This window comes from Ovis canadensis, chromosome 16 (assembly GCF_042477335.2).
Source record: "Ovis canadensis isolate MfBH-ARS-UI-01 breed Bighorn chromosome 16, ARS-UI_OviCan_v2, whole genome shotgun sequence".
Lineage (NCBI taxonomy): Eukaryota > Metazoa > Chordata > Mammalia > Artiodactyla > Bovidae > Ovis > Ovis canadensis.
The window spans coordinates 17,879,127-17,897,374 of NC_091260.1; the positions used below are offsets into that span (position 1 = coordinate 17,879,127).

Sequence of the window (18,248 nt, forward strand, 5' to 3'; positions counted from 1 at the left end):
CCTCCATCGCAGAGGGCGAGAGCGGCGGGAAAATGTGGGGTGGTTTTTATAGGCTGGGTAACTTCATATGCTAATGAGTGGGAGGGTTATTCCAACTATCCTGGGGAAGGGGTGGAGGCTTCCAGGGTTTGGGCCGCGACCCGCGCCTTAGTCTTTGACAGTGCCTTGGTGTCATGGCACCTCTGGGTGTGCCGCTTCACTGGCTGATTCAGGATCGAGGTCTAGGCTTGTCTGCCATCTCGGTCCCATTTGACTCTAATCCGTTTATGTTGGACCTTGGGCCAGGTCATTCTTTCAAAAGTTGTGCCCTACATAAAGACACCCAGGTCAAGTGACAGATGGCAGGTTTGGAAATCCTCCATTTGGAAATCTCTGGCACACAGAATTTAAAGCCATGAGGTCAGATGAAATCACCCAGAGCCCTAAGTATAGAAGAGAAGAAATAAGGATGAAGAGGAAAGAGGAGCCAGCAGACAGGGACTGACGGAGACGGCCAGAGGCAGAGGAGGCGCTCTGCCAGCGAGATTTCTCGGAGTCTGCCTGTTCCTCTAATCCTCCAAACAGGAGGTTTCCGACCCTCAAGAGTCTGCGTTTCCGTCATTGTCTCCATTGCTGTTGTCATTGTTGTGGTCAACATCATCCAAAGCATCTACTGTTTGTTGAGCTCCCCGTGTATGTTAGGCACCCGAGGACTGCATAGGAACGGAGGCCCTGCCCTTCGGGACAGCACAGAATGACAGTGAAGCTGGTGTCCTGAGTGCTGGCTGGGGGAACCTGTGCAGGCAGAGGGCATCCCTCTGGAAAAGACATGGAAGAGTTTGTTTCCCTCTTGAGCCATTGCTTTGTCTTTCTTTTTTCTGCAGACTTCTGTGACACGTCTCCTCAGCTCCCACTTGCCAGGCTCCTTCGATCTGTCTTTTATTACAAAGAATTGATGCTTTTGAATTGTGGTTTTGGAGAAGACTCTTGAGAGTCCCCTGGACTGCAAGGAGATCCAACCAGTCCATCCTAAAGGAAATCAGTCCTGAATATTCATTGGAAGGACTGATGCTGAAGCTGAAACTCTAATACTTGGCCACCTGATGCAAAGAACTGACTTATTGGAAAAGACCCTGATGCTGGGAAAGATCGAAGGTGGGAGGAGAAGGGGATGACAAAGGATGAAATGGTTGGATGGCATCACCAACTCAATGGACATGAGTTTGAGTAGACTCAGGGAGTTGGTGATGGACAGGGAGGCAGTCCATGGGATCACAAAGAGTAGGACTCAACTGAGTGACTGAACTGAACTGAAACGATTGCCATCATTCTCTCCAAAACAAGCTCTGCTAAGGTCATCAGTTACCTCCAGGCTGCTGGTCTAAAGGCCTTTGCCCCGCCTGCCTGCTCAGCATTGGCCAGCACTCCTTGCATCTCCCCGGAGACCTCCCGCCTCTGTGACACACCCCTCTCTGTTTTCCTCTTGCCTCCTCGGCTACTCCTGCCTCCTGTTGCTTTATCTTCTATTCAGCCCAAAGTGCTGGCTTGGGTCTTCCTCACCCTCGTGCACTACCTCTTCTCAAAGGCAAAGCCATCCACCCATGTCCTCGGAGCTGTCACTGTCATCTAGAGGGGCATCATCAAGGATTCCGGAAACAGACTATGGAAAAGAACATGTCTGTGCATACAGCAGAAACTGAAGCAGCATTGCAACCAACTCCAACAAAACAAAACTTTAAAAATAGGGTAGCACAGGGCGCTATACTCTGTATCCTGTGATTAAACCATAACAGAAGGAATATGAAGAAGAATATATGTGTAACCGAGCCACTCGGCTGTACAGCAGAAATGAGCGCATTGTAAATCAACTACACTTTAATAAAATACATTTTTTAAACTTTCAATAAATAAGATTCAAAAGTAGAAAAAAGTTTTCAAAGCATTATCTCCTCTCAGGTGAGCTCTGGACCCCATCACCTTCATTCAGACATCCCTGAGGTCCCCACCCTGGCCCAGCCCTGACCTCACCCTCCCAGCACAGCCTGGCTTTCTCTAGGCTTCCCTGTGCTCCTGACACCCTCCCACTTCCTCTTCCGGTTCCTTTTCCCATCAGCAAGCACCACTTCCCACTAGCCCAGGAGATGGGACTTTAATTCAACAGGCACAAGTCCCCATGACTCTGAAAGTCTGCCCCCATCCGTTGTGTGAGTGAGTTTAGGGGGTCAAAAAGGCCCTGCTGGAGGCAGTCTGGCAGGGTGGCTCAATTTGGCAATGCTTCTAAGGAAAAAAGATGTTTTTAAAAAGATAGTAAGGTGTGAAATAAGCTCTGTTTTCTTCCTTGGCAGTGGTGGTCTCCCCTGGCGCCCAGCCTGAGGGTTTGTCCAAACTTGTGTTTCTTCCCTCAGCAAGGGGCAGAATAAAAATAGCTGGGGGCTAATCTAAGAGATACCAGGCAGGAGTCTCAGCCATGCTGTCGGGAATGAAGGGCTGCAGGCTGGGGTGAGGGGAGGCGGGTGTTGTCACCCCCTTCTCAGTACCCAGCAGCAAAGCCCCAGGGCCTGCCGTGTCGGTCAGTACAGCACCGCGGGGGTGGTCAGAAGTGCCACCTGGGTGAGCTGCCCTCTCCCTGGCAGCGGTTGCCCCTCTGTGGTTCCCTCCTCTTGAGCACAGAAACAGCCGACAGCGCTGACCTCTCTTAGGGGCACTGGGAGGATTAAAAGGCAAAACTCAGGCCAAGAGCTCACACCATAACCTCAATGGACACTGCATCCACTCCCTTTTCCCTTTGAGACTTTATTTTGGGGGAAATGGCGCTTAGGCCAAGAAGAGAATGCTGGGATTGGCAGGGACTCAGGACCAGGGATGGAACAGATTTTCCCAAATGGGCAAGGGCTGAGAGTGGGACAGAGCAGACCAGGACAAATTCATCATCTTTCCTAATCCATCTAGAAAACAAAAGTCAATGGGTAGAATTAACTCCGTGTAAAATGTTCTCTTTTTTTATTATTAGGTCTTTGCTCTTCCCCTCCTCCCCCATAGGTGTTTGGTTTTTTTTTGTTTGTTTGTTTGTTTTGCCCTGGATGAAATGAATCCACAGAATAGCCAATAAATATGGGCTGAAAATTGAGGAAATGGCCCATCAGTTTTAATCTGACAGCTTGACTGGTCTGAAAAACAAGCGTGCTCCTGACAGAAGTGTTAGCACTTCTCAGAAGGGTATTCCTGGTTAGCACTCCATAGCATTTCCAGGGCATTCTCTGCCTCCACCCAAACAGGTTTCGAACCCAGGGGATCAGAGGAGTAAGGAGGTGTGACTCATTAGACACTGCAAGCTCTGACTGCCTTCCTGAATGACTTCATCCCCCTAGTGATTCCAGAATCTTCCTGCATGTGAATGCTGGCTACACTCTTCTAGGTCCCGAGGACTGAGAATTCCACCTGCCTTGCAGAGCTTGCAGCCTGTCGGAGACAGACCTGGAGCCAGACAGAGTAGCAGGTGGTGAGTGTCCTAGAAGGGGCCCCCGAAACCCTGGGAGCAAAGTGACAACTCTTTTAGACTGCTTAGAAACAGTAAAAGGTAGTCAAAATAAAATGAATGGTAAGCAATTATAATGAGATCCAAAAACAATATTTGGTGAGGTGTTTATGTTCTGTGGTGGTGATGATGTTAATAAACTTACTGACTGTTTACTTATTCTTTCACTTAACCCAGGAATTCTATAAGGTAGGTAGTGTTATCATAGCTGAAGCAGTTAAGACCCAGAAAGGATCAGAAACGTACCCCAGATCACACAGCTAGGAGCTGATGGATCTAGCGTTCAAATCAGGCAGCTGGGCTCCAGGGCCTCTGGAATTCTCTCAACAGCAAGAATAAGGGAGGCAAACAATAGGGGCGCAGGGTCTAGCCGCTCCGTCTTGATGCGGACCCTACCCAGCACCGAAGAGCTTTAAAGGGAGGGGTTGAGGGGGTGAGGATGCCTGCTGACCTGGGGTTGGCGAGGGGCATTTAGGATCAGGGCAGTCACCTAAACTTTTGCTTAGGTGGGAGTTCACTGGCTCATAAAACATGGAGAGTGCCTTTAATCACACCTGGATTCAGGTGCTCTAATTACAATGTTAGGAACTCGTCTCCCTTCATCTCCCTGTTTCTCTCCATGTTGGCTTTATTCTCAAGGGGACTTGCCTGAGGTGGCAAGTCTCCCTCTTCCTCCACAGGCAGCTTCAGACTTACATCATCTTAGCTTGGAACCCCAGAAGAGAGGGCCTTTTCTCTAAGAGTTCCCGAAAATCCCTGCCTTGGTCCCTGCCCTCATTCTTGCAGCCGAGGGGGCCGGATGTCCTGACTGGTCAGGCCCAGCACGGGGGTGGAGACAACCCTGCTCCCAGAATGGAAGGCAGGAGGGCTTGGTTCCCACCAGGAAATCATGGGGCTGATATCAGAGGGGTAGCTAGGGTTTGGTGGATTCCAAACCTTGGGGTGTAGTGATGGGGTGCATCTGAGCATTCGACCACCAAAGGGCCGGCCCTTTCCAGATTGCCTTAGCTTAGGAGTTTCACCCCAGTTAATGGAAGCTGTCTGTGGGATGCTTCTTGTCAGTGGAGGCATCCTTTGGTCAGAGTGCAGTTTCATATTATGAAAGCAATACAAGACATGCCACTTGCAGGACAGCTGGCAAGTGTATTTAATCACGGGAGTCTCCCTGATGGCTCAGCAGGTAAAGAAACTGCCTGCGAGGCAGGAGACACGAGTTCGATCCCTGGGTTGGGAAGATCCCCTCCAGCAGGAAATGGCAACCCACTCCAGTATTCTTGCCTGGAAAATCCCATGGACAGAGAAGCCTGGTGGGCTACAGTCCATGCGGTCACAAAGAGCTGGACAACAACTGAGTGAGCACATATTTGATCAGAACAAAATTCTCCCCTCAAAGTTAGGAAGAAGTCATAATCCCATCTAGAGAGAACTGCCATTAACATTTGGGAGTACATTATTGTGCATTTTTCTTTTCTATTTTCTCAAAAATATATTAATTCAGGTTGTATGAACTGTTATGGTTTTGGTTTTTTTTTACTTTAAAAGCAGTTTAACTGAGATGAAATTGATAATTAATGGACTGCACATAATTAAACTGCACAACTGAGTTTTGACATACGCATACAGTCACAACCAAGGTGACAAGCATACCCATTACCCCCAGAAGCGGGGCGCCCCTTTGCGGTCAGTGGGCCCTCACTGTTCCTCCCCTGCTCCTGCATGTTCTCCAGGTAACCACCGACCTGCTTCCTGTCACTATCACACTATTTTGGGACTGTGGCTCCTCTCACTTAGTGTAACCACTGGCTTCCTTCACTCAGGATAAGTATTTTGAGATTCACTTGTGCTGTTCAATGTATCAATTGTCGATCCCTTTTTGTTGCTGGGTAGTATTTCATCATGTGAATATATCACAGTTTGTTTGTCCAAACTGCATAATGAGCATTTCCAGGTTTTGCTATAACAAGTAAAGTTGATGTACACTTTCGTGTAGAAGTCTCTGTATAAACTGATGCTTTTGTTTGTATGTGGTGAAATACCTAGGAAAGCACTGGTTGGATCGTATAAGTGTATGTTTACATTTTCGAGGAACTGTCAAAGTGTTTTCAAAGTGTTTGCCCCATTTTGCATTCCTACCAGCTGTGTGGGTGAATTCCAGTTATTCTGTGTCATCACCTGCACTTTGTATGGTCAACCTTTTAAACGTGAGCCATTCTGGTAGGTGTGTGACAGTATTTACTGTGGTTTTAATTTGTATTTCCCTAATGACTAATGATGTTATATGCTTATTTGCCATCTGAATATCTTCTTTGGTGAAGTGTTTATTCAAATATTTTGCCGATTTTTTAATTAGGTTGTTTGTTTTCTTATTGTTGAGTTGTAAAAGTTAAGTATTTGTTGGGTATAATCTTACATTCAGTCAAAAGCTCCTTAGTTAATACACAGTCACGGACATCAGCTTCTTATATCTCCTTCCAGAAATGTTCTAATATATCATTCACAAATTCAGGTTTAATATTCAGCGTGGTCTGCCAGCATCCATGCTAACTGGATGGTACCCTCAGTTCAGTCGCTCAGTCGTGTCCGACTCTTTCTGACCCCATGGATTGCAGCATGCCAGGCTCCTCTGTCCTCCACTGTCTCCTGGAGTTTGCTCAAGTTCATGTCCATTAAGTAGGTGATCCTATCTAACTGTCTCATCTTCTGCCACCCTCTTCTCCTTTTGCTTTAATCTTTCCGAGCATCAGGGTCTTTTCCAATGAGTTGACTGTTCACATCAGGTGGTCAAAGTATTGGAACTTCAGCCTCAGCAACAGTCCTTCCGATGAATATTCAGGATTGATTTCCTTTAGGATTGACTAGTTTGATCTCCTTGCAGTCCAAGGAACTCTCAAGAGTCTTCTCCAGGACCACAATTTTATCTGCTCTATCAATTGCTAAATATTTTAAATATTGTCCCTGTACTCAAGTATATGTGTGTGTCTGTGTGTGTACATATGTACACGTGTGTATAAAAAATTATACAAGTGGGAGAATCCTATGCACAGTTTTGCACCTGTATCAGTATCTCTTAGTTTTCATAGAGCTGCCACATTCTTTGAAATGGCTCTGTGGCACACCACTGTGGGGAAACGCTGTAAATGATTTACTCTGTTCTCGGTTAATGGACTTTGAGATTTTACTTGGTACATAATTTTTTGTGATTGCATCGTGCTCCGTGACACATTTAATCCGTCCCATAGTTCAAAGGGTAGCTCAGTTATTAACTTTCCCCCTGCAATAGAACTTGGTTAATATTTTTATTAACATACATCCTTTTTAAAAAGCATTTTTATTAGCATACATCCTTTCTTCCTGGGTAGGTTACGTAATCAGGCTGTTCGCTAGCACTGGTGCTTGTGGGCACTCATCAACCAGCAAATGCCTTGGGGCTCAGTCAGGCACTTCATGCATTTTACTAATAATATGGACCTGCAGCCTGATGTGTGGAAAGAGGAGATGAAGTTATACTCAAAAGCTCATATGGCAGGTCTTGGCTTTGACAGTTGTTTTTTGTTTTTTGTTTTTTTTATATAGCTTTATTTAGATTTAATTCACATATTGTACAATTTATCACTTAAAGTGAACAATCCAATGGTTTTAGCATCAATATATTCACAGGTATGTGCAGACATCACCACAATTTTAGAACATTTCATCACCTCAATGAGAAACTCAGTGCCTGTTGGCAATTACGCCTCCATTCCCCAATCCCCCCCCACCCCTAAACAGCCACTAATCTACGTCTATCTCTGTAGGTTTCCCTCTTCTGGACGCTTCCATGTTTGGAGCCATATGCAGTGTGGCCTTCGGGGCCTGACCTCCTCCGCAGAGCATAATGGTTCTGGTCCGTCTATGTTGTCATAGTCTGTTTTCAGTCTCATTCCTTCCGTGGCTGAATAATCTTCCAGTGTATAGACTGACCACAGTCTACATATTTTGTTGATGTTTCTTTAAAAAAAATATAAGTTTTTTGACCATATTGCATGGCATGTGGGATCTTAGTTCCCCAACCAGAAAACAAACTCATGCCCCCTGCACTGGACACATGGAATCTTAGCCACTGGACCGCCACGAAAGTCTTGTTTATCTTTTTGTCTGTTGATGGACATTAGGGTTGTCTCCACTTTTTGACTATCATGAGTATGTTAGGAACATTCATGAAAGAGTTTTTTTCCCTTCTCATTTTAAAAATGTATTGAACAAACATTGGTTATCATGGGGCTTCTTTTAATATATATATCTCAAAATGAAAAAAAATTCTTTTGTAACAGTTTTTGTATGGACACATGTTTTCACTTTTCTTGGAAATGTACCTGAAATTGCTGAGTCATGGGATAACCCTAGATTTAACTCTTTAAAAGGACTGCCAGACTGCTTTCCAGACAGTTTTTACATTCCCCGGCTCTAGGGTTTCTGATGCTGAACAAGTTCCTCGGCTTCTCTGAGGCCCCATGTCGTTCAGCCAGGAGAGACTAAAAACCCAGGCTCTGAGGGAGGATAAACTGAAAAAAATAAATGAATAAGAGGGCACTTTGCAAATTAGAAGTGAATCTAGGGGACAATTGTTTTGCTTTTAAAAAAGTTTTGCTCAGTCGCTAGTGTCTGTGTGTGATTGGTTCTGTGATTTGGGGGACTTGCTCTCGTGCGAAAGCAATTAACGAGCAAGACACACTGAGACGTCATTATCTTCTCTAACCCACTACCGATCAAGTCAGAAGGCCAGCACTGTCTAAAACTCAAGGCCCCTTCCCCTAGCCCTCTGCTCACAGGGACCCCTGAGGGGACAGGTGCAGGTGATCAGTGCCCTTTGGTGATGAAGGTCACTCTGAAGGTCGGGGAGCCTGTGGCCGTGTGGAGCCACGTGGTCTTAGAGCGCACGGAGGACAGTCGGACCATCTGGCTGAACGTGCCTCTCGGCTCCTTTCGGCATTTCCAAATGACGAGTGGCTCTATAGTGTGGAAGGCTCTCCTACAAGCCCCAGCGAGTGGCACATACCCTTGGTCACGTGCCTCACACTGTGCCTGCTCTCTGGCCATACCAGCTGGTGTTTAATTGGGCACTTCCCGAGGAGAGCCTAGAAGGCCCCCAACCTCCCCTTCTGGGAGGAAGGCAGAGGAGCCCAGAGAGGAACCAGGTGCCGGAGTCAGACTCCTTCCCAGCGGCGCTCAGACAGCCCTGCTTCTTGGAATGTGCTTGTCTACCCCGTTTGGAAAGCTGCCTGTGGGAGAGCCTGTCAGAGACCCTGGGAATTTCTAAAGGTTAGACTGGAGCGAGTTCAGGGCACCAGTCAGAGATGGTCTCTCTGTGCCCAGGCAGTTAATGGGAGTCAAGAGATACAAACAACAATGAAGGATGGAAAAATGCTCTCCCTCAACTGGAAATCCATGATCCACAACTGAAATGAGACACATATGATGTCTTGCCCAGCAGAGTGGCAGCCGTGAAGACCTGTGATGACCGGGTCTGGCATCGGGTGGGGAACTGGGGACGAGCACTGCTCATCACCCCAGTCCTGAACTCCTATCCTGAACTGTGGACTTCAGAAGGCACCAGGATGCACCATCCTTGATCTGAAGGAGAACCATCCTAATATCCATTCCATCCAGAAATCCCAACCGATTTCCCCAAACATCACGGCAAATATACACTCTTAGACTCCTGTCCTCACAACTTATCAGATATTTTGGGATAGTTAGACATTTCAGCGTAATATTCGGCATTTAAACAACTGTTTCACGCATGCAGTGAGTGTGTTTGTGTCCAACGTGAAATAATGCCATACAGTATCCAGTACAAATGACGCGTCCTGATTGGTTTTTCTTTGTCACTTACGACTTCTCTTCTAGGTTTCTTAGGCGATATTGTTTCTTCCAAAGCTGTTCTGCCTTTTAAGGAGTCGTTCCCACACAGTTGGATGGGGTGTTGAATATGCTGATGAGCGTGAACTGTGACCCCGCAGCATTACAACACGCCTGCCAGGCTCTCCATCCTCTCCCTGGGTCCCCGTGCAGCTTTGATGGTCGCCCTGGTACTGTGTGCAGGTTCATCACAGTCAGTTTCGACCTAACTAGTAAGCTTGGGGCGAGCATTTTTGCACACCGCCATAGGGAGTCTGCAGACAGTGACAGCGGCCACCCTCCTCTAGGCGGGGATTAACTGATTCAGCCTCTGAGAAAGGCAATCTCAGCCCCAGGTCCCTGCTCCTGCCGCCTCCTGACTCTGCGTCTCTGGAAAGGCTTTGTGTTTCAGCCTCTTCACAGCAGGATTCATGCCCACTCGCTGCTCTGGGATTTAAGAGGACAGAGGGAACTCAGTCTGACATATTTAGTAGGAAAGATACCATGATGCATGAGACAAAAAACTGGAAACCTCAAAGTCGTGCTCAAAGGGGACTTGCTTTCGGCCGACCCTTTCCTGCCTTTTCCCACTGACCTGATCTGACTTGGGCCGCCTGATTGCAATAACTTTCCGAATGGTTCCCTCCCCCAGGCTCTGAGGGACTGGCTTATTTAAGGTCAGGAAACAGAGCACATTCCAAGAATGTGAAGGAAAAGGGAGAGAAAGGATGGACCAGTGGGTGGGGTGAGGTCATGGAGGAGGTGAGAGGAGAGGGGGCACCTTGGAAAGGGGGTTCAGATTCAGCCCTAAAAGTACGAATGCGTGGGGAAATCTGCTGTGTCTGGTTTCCCTTTCATGAGGGGACCAGGTCTCCTGCTGAGAGTAGAGGGTCTGAAGTGGGGGCAGGGATGCTGAGAAGACAGATAAGACAGGAACTCACAGGGTGGTGGGAAGGATGACCGCTAGTGTTGAAAGATCTCAGAGGTGCTTGGGAGCTTTGATTCAGGAAAACACGGTGTAATCCCTCTTGAAGATATTTGCAAATTTCCTGACAAGCCTCCCGTCATAAGATGGAGTCTAAGTCCTCTCCCCTTGAATATCGGCTGACGTTCGTGACTTTTGCTTCTATGGCTGCAGTGGGAGTGTTACTGTGTGACATCTGAGACAAGGTCATCAGGCAATGTCGCATCCTTCTGGCTCTCTCTTGGGACACTCCCCCTTGGAACACAGCCACCATGCTGTAAAGAAGCCCAGCCCACACGAGGAGCCTACTTGCTGGTGTTCCAGCCCATGAGGTCCCAGCAACGGCCAGCCTTAAATGCCAGGCGTGTGAGTGGGGAAACTTTCAAAATGATTCCAGCATCAGCCACCATCTGATGTCAAATGTGCTTGAGAAACTGAGACCTCTCTAGCTGAGCCTGGACAAGCCCCAGAACCACGAGAGGAAATAACAACGGGTGAATGAGTGTTGTTAGTTTTTGCCACTACGTTTGGCACATTTGTTACACAGCAATAGGTAACTGCTGCCTGCTGCCAAGGTGGTCTCCGAGCATGAGTTCCTTTTGTTGATTTTGTGCTCACTGAATGAGATCATTGATTTTTTTTTTTCTGATGATAAAAGTGATACAGGCTTATTGGGAAAACACTGACAAATTCTACAGAAGGAAAAAAAAAATTATTGGGAAACCTCTTACCCAGAGATAGTCGCTGGCACATAAAAGGCACTCAGTGGTATTTGCTGAGTAAGTGAATGAACCTGGTGGTCTCGCCCACCTCCATTCTTTTGGGGGCATTTAGGTGGTTTTCAGGTTTCTCGAGCGGTAGGGTCTGGACTTCTAAAGTTCTCGTGCTGAGCAAGGTGGGATGGGGCAAGCCATTCTAAGGCCTGCTCCTCCACGTGTGTCTTTCCCAGGTAGCAGAGCGTTTCACGGCTCCTCAGCTCCCTCCCACCTGGGGCGCCGACTCACCGCAGGTCAGAAAAGAGATCTCAGACATCTTCTTTCTGGAAAATGGATTTACGCAGGAAGGTGAGCTTTCAAGGCTAATATTTACATCCATCTTTCAGCCCTGCTGCTCGTGTTACTCCACACCACGCTGACTTCAAACATTTCAATCCAGCAAGTTATAGGCGTCACCCTCAGCTCTTCTCAGGAACAAAAGTGGTTGTGTAATCCCAAGGCCTGTGTGGAATGTGGCAGCAGCTGAAACCAAATTATTAACCATTTTCCACACCAAAATCCTGGAAAGTGATAGCAGAGTTGCTTGTGAGTGGACAACGATAGTGATCCAGAATTTTCTCCATCCTCTGACCCAAATACATCCAGTCCCTCCTGATTTGAAAGTCTTCACTGACATGGTTAATGTTTTTCCTTATGTACTTTCACACACTCAAAATTGTTTCCTTCCCTAGTCTTTTTGCTGTGATGTAAAACAGGTGTGAGTAGAGTCAAGGTGGGGGAGGGGGGCTCCCTGGCTATCCAGAGGTCCTTCCCCCCTTTCTTTAGGGGTGGGGGAGTGGGTCTAGCTGAGCACAGAGGAGGATGTTTGGTTGCGTAGGAGAAGGTCTGGGAGACTCCCACACTCCTTCCCCTTGGGCAGGGGAGGAGCTCCTCCTCCCTTTGACCTCAGGGTTGAAAGGCAAATGCCCTGTGGTGGTATCCTGTGTGTCTGCCTGCCATGCATCCAGTCCCCTTCATCTGGGATTTTCCTCTGTGGAACCACTCCTGCCCACTATCAGTCTTGGTCAGGGTGGTACTCACCTAACCCCCTATGCCAGAGTTGGATAATTGGGGTTATAGTGATTGGCTCACATAACCAAAGCCAGGCCACCAAGCATCAGTCCTGGGATGTTTGCTGGAATTCTCTAGATAGAAGCATTCCCTTCATCTGGGATCAACAAACTTGAAGGAGGGGATTCTGAAGCTATAGGGTGACTGTCTTTGGGGGCCATCTATTCAAGAGGAGAGCTGAAAGACAGACGGATAGCATCCTGTTGGTATCATTTGAGTCCCTGGATCCAGATAATCCTGAAACCAGGTGTATCTCTGGTTTCCCTAGGTAGGTCAGCCAAAAATTAGCCTCTTTTACTTTGGGTTTCTGTTACTTGCACCCCAAGTGTCCTTAATGATATAGCCTCTGGGTATTGGAAGTGGATGAAATTAAGAGGATGGAATTGGCAGGCCACCCTGGAGAAGGAAATGGTACCTTGTCCCGGAAAATTCATGGACAGAGGCGCCTGGTGGGCTGCAGTCCATGGGGTCACAGAGAGCAGGACACCGCTGAGCACCCACAGATGCACACACACTGGCAGGCCAGTGCCCTCCCCAGCACGGCTTTCAGGGAAGAGCAGAGTGGCCCTAGAGCAAAAATTCTCCCTGCAAACGCCCCAGGTCCCATCGCAGCCCCTCGACGGCCTTTGCAGCTTACTTTCCCCTTTCTCACCAGTTGTTCCATTGACCATGAAGTGGTCTAACCCAGAGCTGGGATTAGCATTACCCCAAAGCCTGCGATTTGGCTCTTCTTGAAATTCAGCCCAATCCTCAGCTTCATCACAGGGCTCTGGCCCAAGACCAGACCTCCCCTGACAGAAGGTTGCAGAAGGTAGGTGAGGGATGCCTGCTTAAACAGGACAGTGACAGAGGATGCAGAAGCTGGGTGTCAAAACCTTTATCAACCCCAGGGCTGCCAGCTTGGGTTGCAACCTTATCCCCACCTGAAAGCCTCCCTCACCCTCCCTGGCCTCTAGTGCCAAAGCCAGAAACTCAACCTGTTTCCTATGTCCTTTTTTTTCAGCCATGTAGCATGTGGAACCGTATCTCCCAGACCAGTGATCAAAGCCCATGAAGCGGAAGCATGGAGTCTTAACCACTGGCCCACCAGGGAAGCCCCTTTCTCATGTCTTCAGCTCTTCTCCCTGGTCGGTCACAGAGGCCCCCACTTCTACATGCAGCCCCACCCCGGCTCAGGCCTCCCCATCTCCTGCCTGAATCACTCCAGCGGCTTCTGACTGATCCCAATCAATCTTTCCTCATTAAATCAGTGCTAGACATCAGCCCCTCTTTCAGAAGCTCATGCCATACCCTCCTTGAATCGGGCCGTGCTCCTACTGCCTGCGGCAGGGGTCATAACACAAGCATCTTTAGGCCAAGCAGGGACCCCGGCTCAGGAATGTCACATGTTCAGGTTTTCCTAGAAAAGCAAGATAGTTGGATTTTTTGAAACTCTTGACTCTTAAATGTTAGCCACTGATTAAGAAGAAAACAAACAAGCAAAAGATAAACAAACCCAAAAGATAAACAAAAACACCCTGCATGGATCCTGGAAATTGACGCCATACTCTGGGTCACGTGCTGCTCGCCAGGGGTGTCACCTTAGCGATCCAGACAGGGGAGGCTTGTGAAAGGATCAACATGCATTTGGCTAGAGATTTACTGCATCCTTCCTTGGAAAAGGAAAAGATAAAATCGTAAAAAGAAACGGCTGGTTCAAATTCCAAATTCTTACCTTATGGATGTAAAATGTCCAGATTCCTGCAAGATCACCGTGGTTTTCAGCCATGCTCAGTGTTTTCGGTTGTCATACATTGTTGTGCTTGCTGACAGGGAGAAAGGCCAGATTCACAGCAGGGTGTTCGTTTAGAAGAAAGCAACACTGATGATCCACACAACTTCCCGAACTTGTATTCCATCACAGAAAGCCTTAGCACTTCAGTAATTCTTGTTACTCTACCAAGATAACATAATTATGTATTTAATTAATTTTGTAGTTAATTTAGCTATATTTAAATGTTAAGGCATACAATAGCTCTCTCCTATTTTGATATCAGATTTTCAAAAAAAGTTTTGATTACGGGCAAAACAAAACCCTGCTCAGGCCAAACAAAACACATCTCTGCACCAGACTGACACACAGTCCATCATTTTGCAACTTCTGTGCTCTCAGAATAGAGTCCAAATGTCCTGGGGCATCCTCCCTGGGAGGAGACATCTGAGCTGAGCTCTTAGAGTAAATAGCAGTCACCCAGGTGGGCATGGGGTGCTCCACGCAGAGAGAAGAGCTGTTACCATTCCAGGAGGTGCTTCTTAACTTTTGTATCCTGAATTTCATCTGATTCCAAGATGCACATGGCTTTACTGTGAGCATCTCTGAACTCAAGATGTCTTACAGTCACGTGTTGTGGTTTAAATAGAAGCACATTTTCTTTCTTTGTGGTACATAAAACAGTGGTAGTCTTACAAACTAGAGCATCTTAGGTTTGATGAGATGTGGCAAGTTATTTTTTTTTAAACAAAGCAAGGTCCTCTTATATATTCTGTTCTGTTGCTTCTGCAAATGTGAATGAAATACAGCAAAAGAGATGGTTGCAAAAGACCATGGCTTTCGTCTTGTTGGTTCTTTTTCTCCGGCTGACACTCTTCCTGCGCCACAGGAGGCCCTGGGCTGTGAGTCAACATAGGGAGCCCGGATGAGTGTGTGGGCCTGATGGTGGCCCCTGGTGGCCAGGCCTCAGTGGGACTTCCTGGTCTGAGCTGGATGCTGGGTGCAGCCAAGGAGGTGCTGTCTCCTGGGATGCTGGACTGCAGTCAGCGGCAGAGGGCCTGCTGCATGAGATGAGAAGGGCCTTGAGTCTGGAGGCGCTATGTTCTGGGTGCTCAGGTGCAGTGGGAATGGCCGCAATGGGACCCACAGAGGTGGGAGGGAAGGGTGGAGGCGGGCGTCTGGACAGGCCCAGCCCAGGCTGCTGGTGCGAGTCTGCGTCTCTACACAGAAACTGCTACCACTGCGGCGAATGTGTCCCCTTTGGGGGCACTGCTACCACTAAGCCTATGGGGGGTCCATTAGGACAGTTCAGGCTTGATAGAATGAAAAATAAAACCACATCAACCACTGGTTTCAGTGTCACCGGAAGTGGAACGGCGGTACAATGGCTGTCTCTTCTCGACTTTTTAAATTGGTTATGAGACTAACACACTTATCTCTGACAAAAAGAGCATATAAATATTCTTCCATATGCAGATTCTGTATGGAAGGAGCCCCATCTACAAAATCAGTGTGAAAACAAGATGATTTCTCTTTAGAAAAATGACTAACTAGCTGGTGTTTTAAATCACAAATTCTGAAGTCTCTACAGATCATGACATCTTAGCAGGCTTGTTCCAGATAATAGAGAAGCTTAAAACTGAACATTTTCTTGGGTACTTATCTCATAGGAAATGAAAACATACACCCATAAAGAAACCTGTAGACGAATGTTCAAATCATCTTTAGTAGCCCAAACTGGAAACAACTCAAATGTCCTTCAATGGGTGAATGGCTAAATAAAATCAGGCTCATCCTTACAATAGAATATTACTCAGCAGTAAAAGAAATTAAACTGTTCATAGATGCAACCCTCTGGATGGATCTCAGGAGAATGATGTTTAGTGAAGAAAGCCAATCTCAAAGGTTGCCTACTCTGCGAGTCCACTTATATAACATTCTCAGAATGACAAAGCTAGTGAGATGGAGAACAGATTAGAGGTTGCCAGGGTACGAGGTATGCGTACCTGTGATTGTGAAGGGAGGCATGAGGAAGGTCCTATGTGGGGATGCATCTGGTCTGGGTCTTGATTTCAGTGGTGGTGACACCAGTCTATTCCTGGGATAAAATTACATAGACGCACACACAAAAATGAACACACATGAAAAAAATTGACAAGAACAGAATAATAGTTGACAGTATTATACCCAGGTCGGTCTCCTTTTGACAGTGGCCACTGCTGTATAAGCAGTGGTCACCACTAGGGGAGGCTGGGCGAAGGGTCCACAGAACCCTGATCTGTTTGTACTATTGCTGTGACTTCCTGTGAGTCTGTAATGATTTCCAAACAAAAAGTTTAAAAAGCCTTTAACTATTCGGAGTTATTGAAGATGAATATAAAGAAAGAAAGAAGGCTTCACCCTGGCTGCTGGGGTTCATTTCACTCATGCTTCATCACACAGTGCCGTTCAAGGGCAGGAGTTCAAGTGCAGAGTGCATTTAGCTTGTACACTTGTGAATTTGATCTGTCTAATCCCCTTAGAGTTCATTCTTGTCCAGGAGCCCGAGGACCTTCACACAAAATGCCAAGGAATGCAGGCAATTCAGGGTGGCAGGTAGCATGAGCGGACGCCCTTAAAATGTCTACATGGTATCAAAATCAAGTTTTGCATCTTTCTTTTTCAGGGTCCGACTTAGAAATTCACTGGAGACCAAGACTCCGTTCACAGCCAGGCAGTGGGGCGGGGGGCTCAGAACAATTGAAAAATGGCCAACATTTCCTGAGACCCTGCTCTGTGCTCCTTTCCCAAATAAGGTCACATTCACAGGTTTAGAGATTTGAGGTGGATGTATCTTTGAGGGGCCACCATTCAGGGAGACTCAGCTAGCAAGAAGCTGGACTAGGACGTGAACTTATGCTGGTCTGATCATTTAGAGTCTGGGGGCGGGGGAGTTGGCCTGGCCACCCGGCAACCTCCAGTGCTGAGCCCAGCAGGACCATGTAAACAGTGGGCTCTCAGTCACTCTGTGTTGAATGATGGAAAGAACAAATGAGTGAATGGAGTCAGGAAGGAAAGAGCTCCCACTTCCAAAGAGCAAGGGCTTTCCCTTCTAGTTTCACTGTCCACCAGGAAAAGGCTGGGCTGAAGCTTGCCAGCTGAAATGGGAAGTGGCTCTGTCCCTGGACTCTCAGTCCCCTTCGATCCCACGGTCATCACTTTGTTCAGGACCAGAGGTCACTGGCAGGGAGGTGTATTCCTCCTAGTGCTCTTCTCACCTCCTGGCAGGGGCCATGGGTCCTTTCAACAGTCTGGCCCTTCCAGGTGTGGCCCCGTTTCCTTCTCTCTGGTTGTGGTGCCCACTCAGGGGAGCCATTCAGCGCTCCACTGCCAGCTTCAAAGGCAGCCCTTTCAAGAGCGCAGACAGAGCTCAGCTGTCTGTGCCTGCGAATAGTTATGAGTTTGGGCGGGAACTCTAGAGGATCGCAAGCAGCTCTGATTCCTGTGTTTAGGGCCACTCAATCCCCCCGTCCCCCACGCCTTTGAAGCCCCAGCTGGGGATCTGTGTCGCTTCAAGTGGAGCAGAGTTCAAGGAGGGAAGACAGGTGGCTGAGTCGTTAGTGGGGAACGAGGGGCATCACCTCTAGGCTGAGGATCCAGAGCTCCAGGTGGGTTTCTGTGTCCCCTTGGGGACTCAGGGCCTCTGGAGGGATAATCTCAGGAGCTGTGGCCTCAATGAGATCTTTTGAGGGTCATGGGTCCTCGGGCCCATGCTGGCCAGGGGGTGGCACACTCGTGTGAAAGCATTTGGCCAGTTCAGGCAGAGTCCAGAGGCCTAGAGGAGGCGGGTGGAACGCAGTCCGGGACAGGCTGTGTGGACTTTGATTTTTATGCCAAGGGATTTGGACCTCATCCTGTGCTTGAGGGGAGGGCCAGGAGCTGTCAGCCAAGTGAAGTGTCCCTTCATCTGAGGGGAGTCTGGTTTCCTACCTGTTGTTCAATTGCTAAGATGTGTTCAACTCTTAGCGACCCTGTGGACTGCAGCACACCAGGCTTCCCTGTACTTCATTGTCTCCTGGAGTTTGCTCAAATTCCTATCCATTGAGTCAGTGATGCCATTCAACCATCTCATCCTCTGTTACTCGCTTCTCCTCTTGCTCTCAATCTTTCCCAGCATCAGGGTCTTTTCCAATGAGTCGGCCAGAGTATTGGAGCTTCAGCATCATCATTCCTTTCAATGAATATTCAGGGTGGATTTCCTTTAGGATTTATTGGTTTGATCTCCTTGCTGTCCAAGGGACTCTCAAGAGTCTTCTCCAGGATCACAGTTTGAAAGCA

At 47.8% G+C, this 18,248-nt stretch overlaps 1 pseudogene; it reads left to right on the forward strand.

Moving 5' to 3' along the window:
- Positions 1-13,823: 13,823 nt before the first annotated feature.
- On the forward strand, positions 13,824-14,762 carry LOC138421698 (small ribosomal subunit protein eS27-like; annotated as a pseudogene).
- Positions 14,763-18,248: the final 3,486 nt, after the last annotated feature.